This window comes from Bubalus kerabau, chromosome 9, assembly GCF_029407905.1.
Source record: "Bubalus kerabau isolate K-KA32 ecotype Philippines breed swamp buffalo chromosome 9, PCC_UOA_SB_1v2, whole genome shotgun sequence".
In the NCBI taxonomy this organism is placed as follows: Eukaryota; Metazoa; Chordata; class Mammalia; order Artiodactyla; family Bovidae; genus Bubalus; species Bubalus kerabau.
In genome coordinates, this window is record NC_073632.1 from 7,333,816 (window position 1) to 7,350,005 (window position 16,190).

Here is a 16,190-nt window from a genome sequence, read left to right on the forward strand (position 1 = left end):
GAGACGCCCCAGTCATCGGGAGATGAGGGCCTTCATTTCCTGCATTGCCTGGAGAGCAATCCCGTGTCCTCCCTCCAAACACCAGAGGAGATTTGACTCCCTTTAAGACACTCAGTGGGCTCCAAGACATACCCGTCCGACTCGAGAGGAGAGCAGAGTCCTTTGCTTCCCCTCGAGACGAGGCCTGACTCCAAGGTGAGTCTGGAATGCAACCCCGAGATTTCTGTCGAGCCTTGACATGAACATTAGGTCCTGCACACAAGCCTTGGTGGGGTCTCTTTTGCCTTCAGTGACTAGAGCGCACATCCAGCTATTCCTCGAATCTTGAATGGAAGATAAGACTTTTGTGGGCCAACACAAGAGGAAGCATGAATTCCCTGTGGTAACTCAAATATCCCACCGCAACTCGAGAAAAACCAAGTGGTTCCTCAGTCATTCCAAGATTAGGCCCTTGCCCGTTGGAGCACCCCAAGAGAAGTCCAACGTTCCATTTTGAAGAGCGAAACGGTACTTGGAACGCTTTATGTGACCCCAAAAGTTACACGACATACCTGTCTCACTTGAGGGAAACACCGAGCTTCCCAGCAGCACTTCATGTGAGCCACTTCTCCCCTCCTGATCGCCACAGGAGGGTCGATTCCTCTTCTTTGTCTGGAAGAGTTTCATGACCTTCGCGGCAGACCTCAGGATGAGGCCGGTTTCATGAGGAAATTCGAGACTACCCACGTGGGTGGTGCCAAATGCTGAACGACCCCGATTTCCCGGTCCGCTCTTCATAAGAACCCGATGCCCGGAGACCTCTTCGAAGGCAACCCTGTGGATGAAGACACAAAATGAAGGGTCACTGACACCCCCGTGCATTGTCTGGAAAAACCTGCAGATTCCACACACAGTTTGACAAGGGGCCTGAAACCCCATGAACAACTCGAGAGGCAAGCGGAGTTCCATTCCTCAGAAAAGACGTAGCCTGACTCTCCTGTCCCAACTCTGCAGGGACCCTGATGTCGGAGTCCGAAACAGAGAGGAAGTCTGAGGTTCCTGCCTCCCCTCGAGATGAGGCCCTCTTCCATTGCGCCAAACCCAGCGGAGTCCCGAGAGGCCCCGCCAATTCCACAGTATCCCTCGCCTCTCAGAGGCACCCTGGGAAGTTCCATAATGTCCCCGGCAGAAGGCGAGGGAAACGACGGTTTCCCGCCGCCCCCCGAGAAAGACCTCGAGAGTCCTTCAACGCGTCTCGAGGCCCTAGTCCCCTCCCGTGACTCGAGAGCCATGACGCGCTCCCCCTCGCCACGCGCATGGACACCTGACTTCCCTGCCGCCGCACGAGAGGCTCCCTGAGATGCTCGTCGTGCCTCGGGAGAAAACCCCCACGGGCGCCGCAACTCGAGGAAACCCCTGAGACGCCCCCGTCCTCACGAGCTGAGGGCCTTCTTTTCCTGCATGGCCTGGAGAGCAATCCCGGGTCCTCTCTCCAAACGGAAGAGGAGGCTGGACTCCCTTGAGGCCGCTCAGGGGGCTCCAAGAGACCCGCGTCGCGACTCGAGAGGAGAGCGGAGTCCTTGGCTTCCCCTCGAGACGAGGCCTGACTCCCCGGGGGAGCCTGGAATGCAACCCCGAGATCCCTGCCTTCCCTGGAGAGGAATATTAGGTCCCGGACACACGCCTAGGTGAGGTCTCTTTGGCCCTGCAGTGACTCGAGCTCAACCCCCAGCTTTCCCTCGCAACTCGAGGGGAAGATTGGGCTTCCCAGGGCCAACTCAAGTGGAAGCCTGAGAGCCCCGTCGTAAGTCGAGTATCCCGCCGCAACTCGAGAAAAACCACGAGGTTCCCACGTCTTCGCAAGATGAGGCCCTTGCCCGCGACGGCGTCTCAAGGGAAGTCCCCTGTTCCGCCCTGAAGTGCGAAAAGGGACCTGACAGCCTTCATGCGACCCCCAAAAGTTCCCCGACACGCCGGGTTCCCTCGAGGGGAACACCGAGGTTCCCGGCACCGCTTCATCTGAGCCCCTTCTCCCCTCCTGATCGCGACAGGAGGGTCGATTCCTCTGCGTGGTCTGAAAGGGGTTCCTGGCCTTCCCAGCGCACCTCAGGAGGAGGCCGGTCTCACGAGGACATTCGAGACTAGCCACGTGGGTGGTGCCACATGCCGAACGCCCCCGATTCCCCGGTCCGCTCTTGAAAAGGACCCGAGGCCCGGACCCCTCTTTGAAGGCAACCCTGTGGGTGAAGGCACAACACGAAGGGGCACTGCCACCCCCGTGCATCGTCCACAAAGACCCGCGGGTTCCACACACAGCTCAACGAGGGGCCTGAGACCCCCTCAGCAACTCGAGAGGCTAGCGGGGTTCCCTTCCTCAGACAAGACGAGGCCTGACTCTCCTGTCCCAACTCTGCAGGGACCCTGCGGTCGGAGTCCGAAATGGAGAGGAAGCCTGAGGTTCTTGCCTCCCCTCGAGGTGAGGCCCTCTTCCGTTGCACCAGATGCAGCGGAGCCCCGAGAGGCCCAGCCACCTCCACAGCATCCCTCGCCTCTCAGAGTCACCCTGGGAAGTTCCCTCAGGTCCCTGGCAGAAGGCGAGGGAAACGAGGATTTCCCTCCGCCACCCGAGAAAGACCTCGAGAGTCCTTCTTCAAACCATCTCCAGGCCCTAGTCCCCTCCCGTGACTCGAGAGCCATGACGCGCTCCCCCTCGCCACGTGCATGGGGACCTGACTTCCCTGGCGCTGCACGAGAGGTTCCCTGAGATCCTCGTCGTGCCTCGTGGGAAAAACCCCACGGGTGCCGCAGCTCTAGGAAACCCCTGAGATGCCCCCGTCCACGCGAGCTGAAGGCCTTCTTTTCCTGCCTGGCCTGGAGAGCAATTCCGAGTCCTCTCTCCAAACTGAAGAGGAGGCTTGACTCCCTTGAGGCCACTCCGTGGGCGCCAAGAGATCCGCGTTGCGGACGGAGAGGAGAGCAGAGTCCTTTGCTTCCCCTCGAGGCGAGGCCTGACTCCCCGGGGGAGTCTGGAGTGCAACCCCGAGATCCCTGTCTTCCCTGGAGAGGACTATTAGGTCCCGGACACACGCCTAGATGAGGTCTCTTTGGCCCTGCAGTGACTCGAGTGCAACCCCCAGCTTTCCCTCGCAACTCGAATGGAAGATGGGGCTTCCCAGGGCCAACCCAATAGGAAGCCTGTAATCCCCGTCGTAACTCGAGAATCCCGTCGCAACTCGAGAAAAACCATGTGTTTCCAACTTCTTCGCAAGATGAGGCCCTTGCCCGCTAAGGTGTCTCAAAGGAAGTCCCAGGTTCCGTCCTGAAGTGCGAAATCGTACCTGAAACCCTTCATGCGACCCCCAAAAGCTCCCTGACACACCGGGTTCCCTCGAAAGGAACACCGAGTGTCCTGGCACCACTTCATCTGAGCCCCTTCTCCGCTCCTGATCGCGACAGGAGAGTCGATTCCCTGCATAGTCTGGAAGGGGTTCCCGGCCTTCCCGGCGCACCTCAGAAAGAGGCCGGCCTCACGAGGAAATTCGAGACTAGCCACGTGGGTTGTGCCACATGCCGAAAGACCTCGATTTCCCGGTCCGCTCTTGAGAAGAACCCGATGCCCGGACACCTCTTCGAAGGCAACCCTGTGGGGAAAACACAACACAAAAGGGCACTGACTCCCCCGTGCATCGTCCGGAAACACCCGCGGGTTGCACACACAGCACGACGAGGGGCCTGAGACCCCCTGAGCACCTCGAGAGGCAAGCGGAGTTCCCTTCCTCAGACAAGACGAGGCCTGACTCTCCTGTCCCAATTCTGCAGGGACCGTGGGATCTGAGTCAGAAATGTAGACGAACCTTGAGGATCCTGCCTGCACTCGAGATGAGGCCCTCTTCTATTGCACCAAACCCAGTGGAGTCCCGAGAGGCCCCTCCCAACTGCACAGTATCCCTGACTTTTCAGAGGCACACTGAGAAGCTCCCTGATACCACCAGCACTAGTCGAGGGAACCCAGGGTTTACTGCCGCGACCCAAGAAGCACCTCAAAAGTCCTTCTTTAACAGTTCTTGAGGCCCGATACACCTACCATGACTCTAGAGCAATGACGCGCTCCCCCAGGCAATGCGCATGGAGACCTGACTTCCCAAGCGCCACATGAGAGGCTCCCTGAGCTCCCCGTAGTACCTCATGAGGAAACCCACACTGGCACTGCAGCTCGAGAAAACACACGAGACGCCCCCTTCATCGCGAGATGAGGGCCTTCTTTTCCTGCATGGCTTGGAGAGCAATCCCGAGTCCTCTCTCCAAACTCCACAGGAGGCTTGTCTCCCTTTAGGCCACTCAGTGGGCTACAAGATATACCCGTCGCAATTCGAGAGGAGAGCAGAGTCCTTTGCTTCCACTCGAGACAAGGACTGACTCCCCGGGTGCATCGGCAAAGCAACCCCGAGATCCCTGCCCCCCTGGAGACGAACATTATCCTGGACACAAGCCTCGATAAGGTCTCTTTTGCCCTGCAGTGACTCGAGCACAATCCCCAGCTCTCCCTCACAACTCGAATGGAAGACTGGACTTCCCACGGTCAACACAAGAGGACGTCTGAATTTCCCGTCGTAACTCGAGAATCCAGCCTCAGCTCTTAAAAACCATGTGGTTCCCCCTTCATCGCAATATGAGGCCCTTGCCCGCTAGAGTCTCAAGAGAAGTCCCACGTTCCATCTTAAAGTTCGAAATGCTACTTGGCACCCTTGATGCGACCCCAAAGTTCCCGAACATACCGGTCTCACTCCAGGGGAACACCGAAGTTCCTGGCGTCTCCAGGGAAGTCCCATGTTCCGTCCTTAAGTGCGAAACGGTACTTGACACCCTTGATGCGACCGCAAAAGTTCCCCGACACGCTAGGTTCCCTGGAGGGGAACACCGAGGGGCCCGGCACCACTTCATCTGAGGCCCTTCTCCCCTCCTGATCGCGACACAAGAGTCGATTCCCCTGCTTTGTCTGGAAGGGGTTCCCGGCCTTCCTGGCGCACCTCAGGATGAGGCCGGTCTCAGGAGGAAATTCGAGACTAGCCACGTGTGTGGTGCCACGTGCGGAACGACCCTGATTTTCCGGTCCGCTCTTGATAAGAACCCGATGCCTGGACCCCTCTTCGAAGGCAACCCTGTGGGTGAAGGCAAAACACGAAGGGGCACTGACACCCCTGTACATCATCCAGAAAAACCTGCAGGGTCTACACACAGCTCGACAAGGGGCCTGAGACTCCCGGAACAACTCGAGAGGCAACCGGAATTCCATTCCTCAGACAAGACGAGGCCTGACTCTCCTGTCCCAACACTGCAGGGACCGTGCAGTCGGAGTCAGAATCGGAGAGGAAGCCTGAGGTTCCTGCCTCCCCAAGAGATGAGGCCCTCTTCCATTGCGCCGAACCCACCGGAGTCCCGAGAGGCCCTGCCAACTCCACAGAATCCCTCACCTCTCAGAGGCACCCTGGGAAGTTCCCTCAGGTCCCCGGAAGAACTCGAGGGAAACGAGGGTTTCCCACTGCAACCCGAGAAAGACCTCAAGAGTCCTTCTTCAATGCGTCTTCAGGCCCAAGTCCCTTCCCATGACTCAAGAGTGATGACCAGCTCCCCCCGCCATGCGCATGGAGACCTGACTTCCCTGGCGCCGCACGAGAGGCTCCCTTAGGTCTTCGTCGTGCCTCGTGAGAAAACCCCCACGGGCGCCGCAGCTCGAGGAAACCCATGAGACGCCCCCGTCATCGCCAGATGAGGGCCTTCTTTAACTGCATGGCATGCAGATCAAGCGTGAACCTTCTGTCCAAGCTACACAGGACGCTTGACTCAATTTAGGCCACTCAGTGGGCTCCAAGAGTTACACGTCGCGACTCGAGAGGATAGTGGAGTCCTTTGCTTCCACTAGAGATGAGGCGTGACCCACCGGGTGAGACTGGAATGTGACCCCGATATCCCTGTCGGCCCTGGAGAGGAACATTACGTCCAGGACCCAAGACTAGATGAGGACTCTTTGCCCTGAAGTGACTCGAGAGCAATCCCCAGCTCTCTCTGACAAGTTGAATGGAAGACTGGACTTCCTGGGCCAACACAAGAGGAAGCCTAAATTCCCCGTCGTAACTCGAGAATCCCGCCTCAACTCGAGAAAAACCAAGTGTTTCCCTCGTCATCGCAATATGAGGCCCTTGCCCGCTACAGCATCTCCAGAGAATTCCCACGTTCCGTCTTGAAGTGCGAAACTCCTTGGCACCCTTGATGCGACCTCAAAAGTGCCGCGACATACTGGTCTCACTCGAGGGGACCACCGAGGTTCCCGGCACCACTTCATCTGAGCCCTTTCTCCTTTCCTGATCGCGACCGGTGGGTCGATTCCCCTGCTTTGTCTGCAAGGGGTTCCCGACCTTCCCAGCGCAACTCAGGATGAGGCCGGTCTCCCGAGGAAATTCGAGACGTAGCCTCGTGGGTGGTACCACATGCTGAAAGACCCCAATTTTCTGGTACGCTCTTGAAAAGAACCTGATGCCCGGACACCTCTTTGAAGGCAACCCTGTGGATGAAGGCACAACACGAAGGGGCACTGACACCCCTGTGCATCTTCCAGAAAAACCCGCAGGTTCCACACACAGCTCAAAAAGTGGCCTGTCACTCCGTGAACAACTCGAAAGGCAAGCGGAGATTCATTCCTCCACAGAAGACGAGGCGTGACTCTCTTGTCCGTACTCTGCAGGTACCCTGCGACCCGAGTCAGAAATGGAGAGGACCCCTGAGGTTCCTGCCTCCGTTCGAGATGAGGCCCTCTTCGATTGCACCAAACCCAGTTGAGTAACGAAAGGCCCCTCCCAAATCCACAGTGTCCCTGACTTCTCAGAGGCACCCTGAGAAGTTGCCTGAGGTCACCGACACAAGTCGAGGGAACCCAGGGTTCCCTGCCGCAACCCGAGAAAGACCTCGAGAGTCCTTCTTCAATGCGTCTTGAGGCCCGATTCGCCTACTATGACTCGAGAGCAATCACGCACTCCCCTTCACCACATGCACGGAGACCTGATGTCCCTAGAACCACACGAGAGGCTCTCTGAGCTCCCTGTCGTACCTCGTGAGAAATCTGATACTGGCGCCGCAGCTGGAGAAAACCCACTTGACGCCCCCGTCATCGCGAGATGAGGGCCTTTTTTCCTGCATGGCCAGGAAAACAATCCCGAGTCATCTATCCAAACTCCATAGGAGGCTTCACTCCCTTTATGCCACTCAGTGGGCTCCAAGAGATACCCGTCGCGACTCGGCAGGAGAGCGGAGTCCTTTTTTTCCCCTCAAGACGAGGCCTGACTCTCCGGGTGAGTCGAGAATGCAACCCTGAGATCCCTGTCGGCCCAGTAGTGGAACACTAGGTCCTGGACACAAGCGTAGATGAGGTCTATTTTGCCCTGCAGTGACTGGAGAGCAATCCCCAGTTCTAACTTGCAACTCGAATGGAATACTGGATTTTCCTGGCGCCACACAAGAGGCTCCCTGAGACCCCGTGGTACTTCATGAGACACCCCACACTGGCGCCGCAGCTTGAGAAAACCCACGAGACGCCACCGTCATCTCGAGATGAGGGCCATTTTTTCCTGCATGGCCTGGAGTCCAATCCCGAGTCCTCTCTCCAAACTCCACAGGAGGCTTGACTCCCTTTAGTACACACAGTGGGCTCCAAGAGATACCCATCGCGACTCGAGACGAGAGCGGAATTCTTTGCTTACCCTCGAGGCGAGAACTGACTGCCCTGATGAGTCTGGAATGCAAACCCGAGATCCCTGTCGCCCCTGGAGAGCAACGTTAGATCCTGGACACAAGCCTAGATTAGGTCTATTTTGCCCTGCAGTGACTCTAGCGCAATCCCCAGCTCCCCCTCGCAACCCGAATGGAAGATTGGATTTCAAGGCCAACAAGAGGAAGCCTAAATTCCCGGTCATAACTCGAGAATACCACCGCAACTCGAGCAAAACCTCGTGGTTCCCCCATCATCGCAAGATGAGGCCCTTGCCCGCTACAGCGTTTCAAAAGATGTCCCAGGTTCTGTCTTGAAGTGCGAAACGGTACTTGGCACCCTTGATGCGACCCCAAAAGTCCCCCAACACGTCGGTTTCACTCGAGGGGAACACCGAGGTTCCCGGCACCACTTCATTTAAGCCCCTTCTCCCCTCCTGATCGCGACCGGTGGGTCGATTCCCCTGCTTTGTCTGCAAGGGGGCCCGGCCTTCCCTGCACAACTCAGGATGAGGCCGGTCTCATGGGGAAATTCGATACGTAGCTTTGTGGGTGGTGCCACTTGCTGAAAGACTCCAATTTCCCGGTCCGCTCTTGATAAGAATCTGATGCTCGGACACCTCTTGGAAGGCAGCCTTGAGTATGAAGGTACAACACGAAGGGGCACTAACACACCTGTGCATCATCCGGAAAAACGGGCAGGTTACACACACAGCTCGACAAGTGGCCTGTCACCTCGTGAACAACTCGAGAGGCAAGAGGAGTCCCATCCTCCAGAAAAGACGAGGCCTGACTCTCCTGTACCAACATGCAGGGACCTTGCGATCTGAGTCAGAAATGGAGAGGAACACTGAGGTTCCTGCTTCAACACGAGATGAGTCCCTCTTACATTCCATCAAATGCAGAGGAGTCTCGAGAGGCCCCTCCAAACTGCACAGTATCCCTGACTTCTCAGAGGCACTCTGAGAAGCTCCCTGAGGTCACAGGCACAAGTCAAGGGAACCCTGGGTTTTATGCAGTGACCGAGAAAGACCTCGAGAGTCCTTCTTCAACCCGTCTTGAGGCCCGATTACCCTACCATGACTCGAGAGCAATGACGAGCTCCCCCTAGCCATCTCATGGGGACCTGACTTCCCTGGCGCCACACGAGAGGCTCCCTGAGCTCCCTCTCGTACCTCGTCAGAAACCCGGCACTAGCGCAGCAGTCTAGAAAACCCACGAGACGCCGCCGTCATCGCGAGATGAGGGCCTTCTTTTCCTGCATGGCCTGGAGAGCAATCCTGAGTCCTCTCTCCAAACTCCACAGGAGGCTTGACTCATTTTAAGCCACACAGTGAGCTCCAAGATATACCCGTCGCGACTCGACAGGAGAGCGGTGTCCTTGGCTTCCCTTCGAGACGAGGCCTGACTCCCCGGGTGAGTCGAGAATGCAATGCCGAGATCGCTGTCGCCCCAGCAGAGGAACATTAGGTCCTGGACACAAGCCTAGATGAGGTCTATTTGGCCCTGCAGTGTCTCGAGAGCAATCCCCAGTTCTAACTCGCAATTCGAATGAAAACTGGACTTCCCTGGGCCAGTTGAAGAGGAAGCCTGAATTCCCCGTCGTAACTCGAGAATCCCGCCGCAACTCAAGAAAAACCACGTGGTTCCCCCGTCATCGAAAGATGAGGCCCTTGCCCGTTACAGCGTCTCAAGAGAAGTCCCACGTTCCGTATTGAAGAGCGAAAAGTTACTTGGAACCCTTGATGCGACCCCAAAAGTTCCCCGACATACCAGTCTCACTTGAGGAGAACACCGAGGTTCCCGGCACCACTTCATCTGAGACTCTTCTCCCCTCTTGATCGCGACAGGAGGTTCGATTCCCCTGCTTTGTCTGGAAGGCGTTCCCGACCTTCCTGGCGCACATCAAGATGAGGCCAGTCTCACGAGGAAATTCGAGACATAGCCTCGTGGGTGGTGCAACATGCCAAAAGACCCCGATTCCCTGGTCCGCTCTTGATAAGAACCCGATGGCAGAACCCAACTCTAAGGCAATCCTGTGGATCAAGGCACAACACGAAGGGGCAGTGACACCCCGGTACATCGTCCAGAAAAACCCGTAAGTTCCACATACAAATCGACAAGTGGCCCGTCACCCCATGAACAACGCGAGAGTCAAGCGGAGTTCCATTCCTCCACAAGAGACGTGGCCTGACTCTCCTGTCCCAACTCTGCAGGGACTCTGCGATCCGAGTCAGATCCGGTGCATTCGAAGCCAGGAGAGGAACCCTGAGGTTCCTGCCTCAACCTGTCATGAGGCCCTCTTCCATTGCACCAAACCCAGTGGAGATCCGAGAGGCCCCTCCCAACTCCACAGTGTCCCTGACTTCTCAGAGGCGCGCTGAGAAGCTTCCTGAGGTCACTGGCACTAGTCGATGGAACACAGGGTTTCCTGCTGCACCCCAAGAAAGACCTCGAGAGTCCTTCTTTAACCCATCTTCAGGCCCAATTCCCCTACCATGACTCGAGAACAATGAAGGGCTCCCTCTCACCACGTGCATAGAGACCTGACTGCCCTGGCAACACGTGAGAGGCTCACTGAGCTCCAAGTCTTACTTCGTGAGAAACCCCACACTAGCGCCACAGATCGAGAAAACCTATGAGACACCCCAGTCATCGGGAGATGAGGGCCTTCATTTCCTGCATTGCCTGGAGAGCAATCCCCTGTCCTCCCTCCAAACACCAGAGGAGGTTTGACTCCCTTTAAGCCACTCAGTGGGCTCCAAGATATACCCGTCCGACTCGAGAGGAGAGCAGAGTCCTTTGCTTCCCCTCGAGACTAGGCCTGACTCCAGGGTGAGTCTGGGATGCAACCCCGAGATGCCTGTCGCCCCTTGACAAGAACATTAGGTCCTGCACACAAGCCTTGGTGGGGTCTCTTTTGCCTTCAGTGACTAGAGCGCACCTCCAGCTCTTCCTCGAATCTCGAATGGAAGATAAGACTTTTGTGGGCCAACACAAGAGGAAGCATGAATTCCCTGTGGTAACTCAAATATCCCACCGCAACTAGAGAAAAACCAAGTGGTTCCCCAGTCATCCCAAGATGAGGCCCTTGCCCACTGGAGCAGCCCAAGGGAAGTCCTACGTTCCATTTTGAAGAGGAAACGGTACTTGGAACGCTTTATGCGACCCCAAAAGTTACCCGACATACCTGTCTCACTTGAGGGAAACACCAAGGTTCCCAGCAGCACTTCATCTGAGCCACTTCTCCCCTTCTGATCGCCACAGGAGGGTCGATTCCTCTGCTTTGCCTGGAAGGGTTTCCCGACCTTCCCGGCGCACCTCAGGATGAGGCTAGTTTCATGAGGAAATTTGAGACAAGCCACGTGGGTGGTGCCAAATGCTGAACGACCCCGATCCCGGTCCGCTCTTCATAAGAACCCGATGTCCGGACACCTCTTTGAAGGCAACCCTGTGGATGAAGACACAAAACGAAGGGTCACTGACACCCCCGTGCATCGTCTGGAAAAACCTGCAGATTCCACACAGTTTGACAAGGGGCCTGAAACCCCCTGAACAACTCGAAAGGCAAACGGAGTTCCATTCCTCAGATAAGACGTGGCCTGACTCTCCTGTTCCAACTCTGCAGGTACACTACGATCGGAGTCAGAATTGGAGAGGAAGCCTGAGGTTCCTGCCTCCACTCGAGATGAGGCCCTCTTCAATTGCGCCAAACCCAGTGGAGTCCCGAGAGGCCACGCTAACTCCACAATATCCCTGAGCACTCAGAGGAACCCTAGGAGTTCCCTAGGTCACCGTCATAAGTCGAGGCAAACGAGGGTTTCCTGCCACAACCCGAGAAAGACCTAGGGAGTCCTTCTTCAACGCGTCTTGAGGCCCTAGTCCCCTACAATGACTCGAGAGCAATGAAGCGCTCTCCCTAGCCACTAGCATGGAGACCTGACTTACCTGGCCACACAAGAGAGGCTCTCTGAGATCCTCGTCTTGCCTCGTGAGAAAACCCCCACGTGCGCAGCAGCTCGAGGAAAAACACGCAGATTCCAAACACAGATCGACAAGTGTCCTGTCATCCCCTGAAGAACTAGAGAGGCATGCGGAGTTCCATTCCTCCACACAAGAGAAGGCCTGACTCTCCTTTCCCAACTCTGCAGGGACCGTGCGATCGGAGTCAGAAATGTAGATGAAACCTGACGTTCCTGCATCAACTCGAAATGAGGCCCTCTTCCATTGCGCCATACCCAGTGGAGTCCCGAGAGGCCCCTCCCAACTCCACAGTATCCCTGACTTCTCAGAGGCACCCTCAGAAGCTCTCTGCAGTCACTGGCACAAGTCGAGTGAACCCAGGGTTTCCTGCTGCATTCTGAGAAAGACCTCGAGAGTCCTTCTTTACCGCATCTTGAGGCCCGATACCCTACCATGACTGGAGAGCAATGACGCGTTCCCCTCGCCACGCCCATTGAAACCTAACTTCCCTGGCGCCACACGAGATGCTCCCTGCGCTCCCCTTCCTACCTCGTGAAAACCCCACACTGGCACCGCCGCTCGAGAAAACTCACGAGATGCCCCCGTCATCGTAAGATGAGGGCCTTCTTTCCTACATGACCTAGAGAGCAATCCCGAGTCCACTCTCCAAACTCCACTGGAGGCCTGACTCCCTTTAGGCCACTCAGTAGCCTCCAAGAGATACACGTCGCTACTCTAGAGGAGAGCGGAGTCCGTTGCTTCCCCTCGAGCCTAGGCCTGACTACTTGGGTGAGTCTGGAATGGGATCCCTAGATCCGTGTCGCCCCTGTAGAGGAAAACTCGGTCCTGGACACAAGCCTAAATGAGGTCTTTTTTTGTCCTGCATTGACTCAAGTGCAATCCCCAGCTCTCCCTCGCAACTCGAATGGATGATTGGACTTCCCTGGGCCAACACAAGAGGAAGCCTGTATTCCCCATTGTAATTCGAGAATCCCGCGGCAACTGGAGAAAAACAACGTGGTTCCTCCGTCATCGAAATATGAGGCCCCTGTCAGCTATAGCGTCTCCAGGGAAGTCCCATGTTCCGTCTTGAAGTGTGAAACGGTACTTGGCACCCTTGATGCGACCCCAAAATTTCCCTGACACCCCGGTCTCACTCGAGGAGAACATGGAGGTTCCCAGCACTGCTTCAGCTGAGCCTCTTCTCCCCTCCTGATGGCGACAGGAGGGTCGATTCCCCTGCTTTGTCTGGAAGGGGTTCCCAGACTTCCCGGTGAACCTCAGGATGAGGCCAGTCTCACGAGGGAATTCGAGACGTAGCCTCGTGGGTTGTGCCACATGCCGAAAGACCCCGATTTCCCGGTCCGCTATTGATAAGATCCCCATGCCCGGTCACCTCTTCGAAGGGAACCCTGTGGATGAAGGCACAACACGAAGGGGCACTGACACCCCCGTGCATCGTCCCCCAAAACCGCAGGTTCCACATACAACTCGACAGGTGGCCTGTCATCCCGTGAACAACTCGAGAGGCAAGCGGAGTTCCATTACTCCACACAAGACGAGGTCTGACTCTCCTGTCCCAACTCTGCAGGGACCCTGCTATCCGAGTCAGAAATGGAGAGGAACCCTGACGTTACTGCCTCAATCCGAGATTAGGTCCTCTTCAATTGCACCAGTCCCTGTGAAGTCCCGAGAAGCCCCTCTCAACTCCACAGTATCCCTGTCTTCTCAGAGGAACCCCGCTAAGCTCCCTGAGGTCATGGGCACAAGTCGAGGGAACCCAGGGTTTCCTGCCACACCCCGTAAAGAGCTCGAGAGTTCTTCTTCGAAGCGTCTTGAGGCTCGATTCCCCTACCATGACTCGAGAGCAATGAGGCGCTCCCCCACGCCACGTCCATGGAGACCTGACTTCCGTGGCACCACAGGAGTCTCCCTGAGCTCCCCGTCCTATCTCGTGAGAAACCCCAACCAGGCACTGCACCTTGAGAAAACCCACGAGACGCCCCCGTCATCGCGAGATGAGGGCCTTCTTCTCCTGCATGGCCTAGAGAGCAATCCCGAGTCCTCTCTCCAAACTCCACAGGAGGCTTAACTCCATTTAGGCCACTCTTGGGCTCCAAGGGATACCCGTCGCGACTTGAGAGGAGAGCGGAGTCCATTCATTACCTTCGAGACGAGGCCTGACTCCCTGAGTGAGTCTGGAATGCAACCCCGCGATCCCTGTCGCCCCTGGAGAGAAAAACTCGGTCCTGGACACAAACCTAGATGAGCTCTATTTTGCCCTGCAGTGACTCGAGAGCAATCTCCAGATCTCACTTGCAACTCGAATGGAAGATTGGACTTCCCTGGGCCAACACAAGAGGAAACCTGTATCCCCCGTCGTAACTCAAGAATCCTGCCGCAACTCGAGAAAAAACACGTGGGTCCCCCGTCAGCGCTAGATGAGGCCCTTGCCCACTACAGCATCTCAAGAGAAGTCCCAGGTTCTGTCTTGAAGTGCGAAACGGTACTTGGCACACTTGATGCAACCCGAAAAGTTACCCGACTTACCAGTTTCACTCAAGGGGAACACCGAGGTTCCCGGCACTACTTCATCTGAGCCCTTTCTCTCCTCCTGATCCCGAAAGGAGGGTCGATTCCCCTGCTTTGTCTGGAAAGGGTTCCTGGCCTTTCCTTCGCGCCTCAGGATGAGGCCGGTCTCACGAGGAAATTCGAGACGTAGCCTTGTCGGTGCTGCAACATGCTGAAAGACCCCGATTTCCCGGTCCGCACTTGAGGAGAACCCGATGCCCAGACACCTCTTCGAAGGCAACCCTGTGGATGAAGGCACAACACGAAGGAGCACTGACACCCCCGTGCATCTCCGAAAAACCCGCAGGCTCCACACACATCACGAAAAGTGGTGTCATCCTTGAACAACTTGAGATGTAAGGGGAGTTCCATTCCTCCGCAGAACATGAGACCTGACACTCCTGAGCAAACTCAGCAGGGACCCTGCGATCTGAGTCAGATCTGGCTCCAGGAAGTCAGGAGCAGAACCCTGAGGTTCCTGCCTCAACTCGAGATGAGGCCCTCTTCCATTGCACCAAACCCAGAGGAGTCCCGAGAGGCCTCTCCCAAATCCACAGTATCCCTGACTTCTCAGAGGCACCCTGAGAAGCTCCCTGAGGTCACCGGCACAAGTCAAGGGAACCCAGGGTTTCCTGCCGCAACCCTAGAAAGACATCGAGAGTCCTTCTTCAACCCGTCATGAGGCCCGATTCCCCTACCCTGACTTGAGAGCAATGACGCGCTCCCCCTTGTCCCGCCCATGGAGACCTGACTTCCCTCTTGCCACACGAGAGGCTACCTGAACTCCCCGTCGTACCTCGTGAGAAACCCCACACTGGCGCCGCAGCTCGAGAAAACCCATGAGACGCCCCCGTCATCTCGAGCTGTGGGCCTTCTTTTCCTGCATGGCCTGGAGAGCAATACCGAGTCCTCTCTCCAAACTGAAGAGGAGGCTTGACTCCCTTTAGACCACTCAGTGGGCTCCAAGAGATACCCGTCGCAACTCGAGAGGAGAGCCGAGTCCTTTGCTTCCCCTCGAGAGGAGGCCTAACTCCCAGGGTGAGTCTGTAATGCAACCCCGAGATCCCTGTCGCCCCTGGAGAGGATCATTGGGTCCTGAACACAAGGCTAGATGAGGTCGCTTTTGCCCTGCAGTAACTCGAGAGCAATCCCCAGCTTTCCCTCGCAACTCGAATGGAAGATTGGACCTCCCTGGGCCAACACAAGAGGAAGCCTGATTTCCCAGTAGTAATTCGAGAATTCCGCCTCAACTCGAGAAAAACCACGTGGTTCCCCCGTCATCGCAAGATGAGGCCCTTGCCCGCTCCAGCGTCTCAAGAGTGGTCCCATGTTCCGTCTTGAAGTGCGAAATGATATTTGGCACCCTTAATGCTACCCCAAAAGTTCCCCGACATACGGGTCGCACTCTAGGGGAACACCGAGGTTCCTGGCACCACTTCATCTGAGCCCCTTCTCCCCTCATGATCGCGAAAGGAGGGTCGATTCCCCTGCTTTGTCTGCAAGGGGTTCCCGACCTTCTCCGGGCACCTCAGATGAGGCTGTCTCACGAGGAAATTCGAGACGTAGCCTCGATGGTGTTGCCACATGCCGAAAGACCGCGATTTCCCGATCCGCTCTTGATAAGAACCCCATGCCCAGACACCTTTTCGAAGATAGTGTGGATGAAGGAACAACACGAAGGGGCACTGACACCCCCGTGCATCCTCCGGAAAAGACCGCAGGTTACTCATACAGCTCAACAAGTGCCTGTCACCCCGTGAACAACTCGAGAGGCAAGCGGAGGTCCATTCCTGCACAAAAGACGAGGCCTGACTCACCTCTCCCAACTATGCAGGGACGCTGCGATCGGAATCAGAAATGCAGAGGAACCCTGAGGTTCCTGCCTCCCCTCGAGATGAGGCCCCCTTCCATTTCACCAA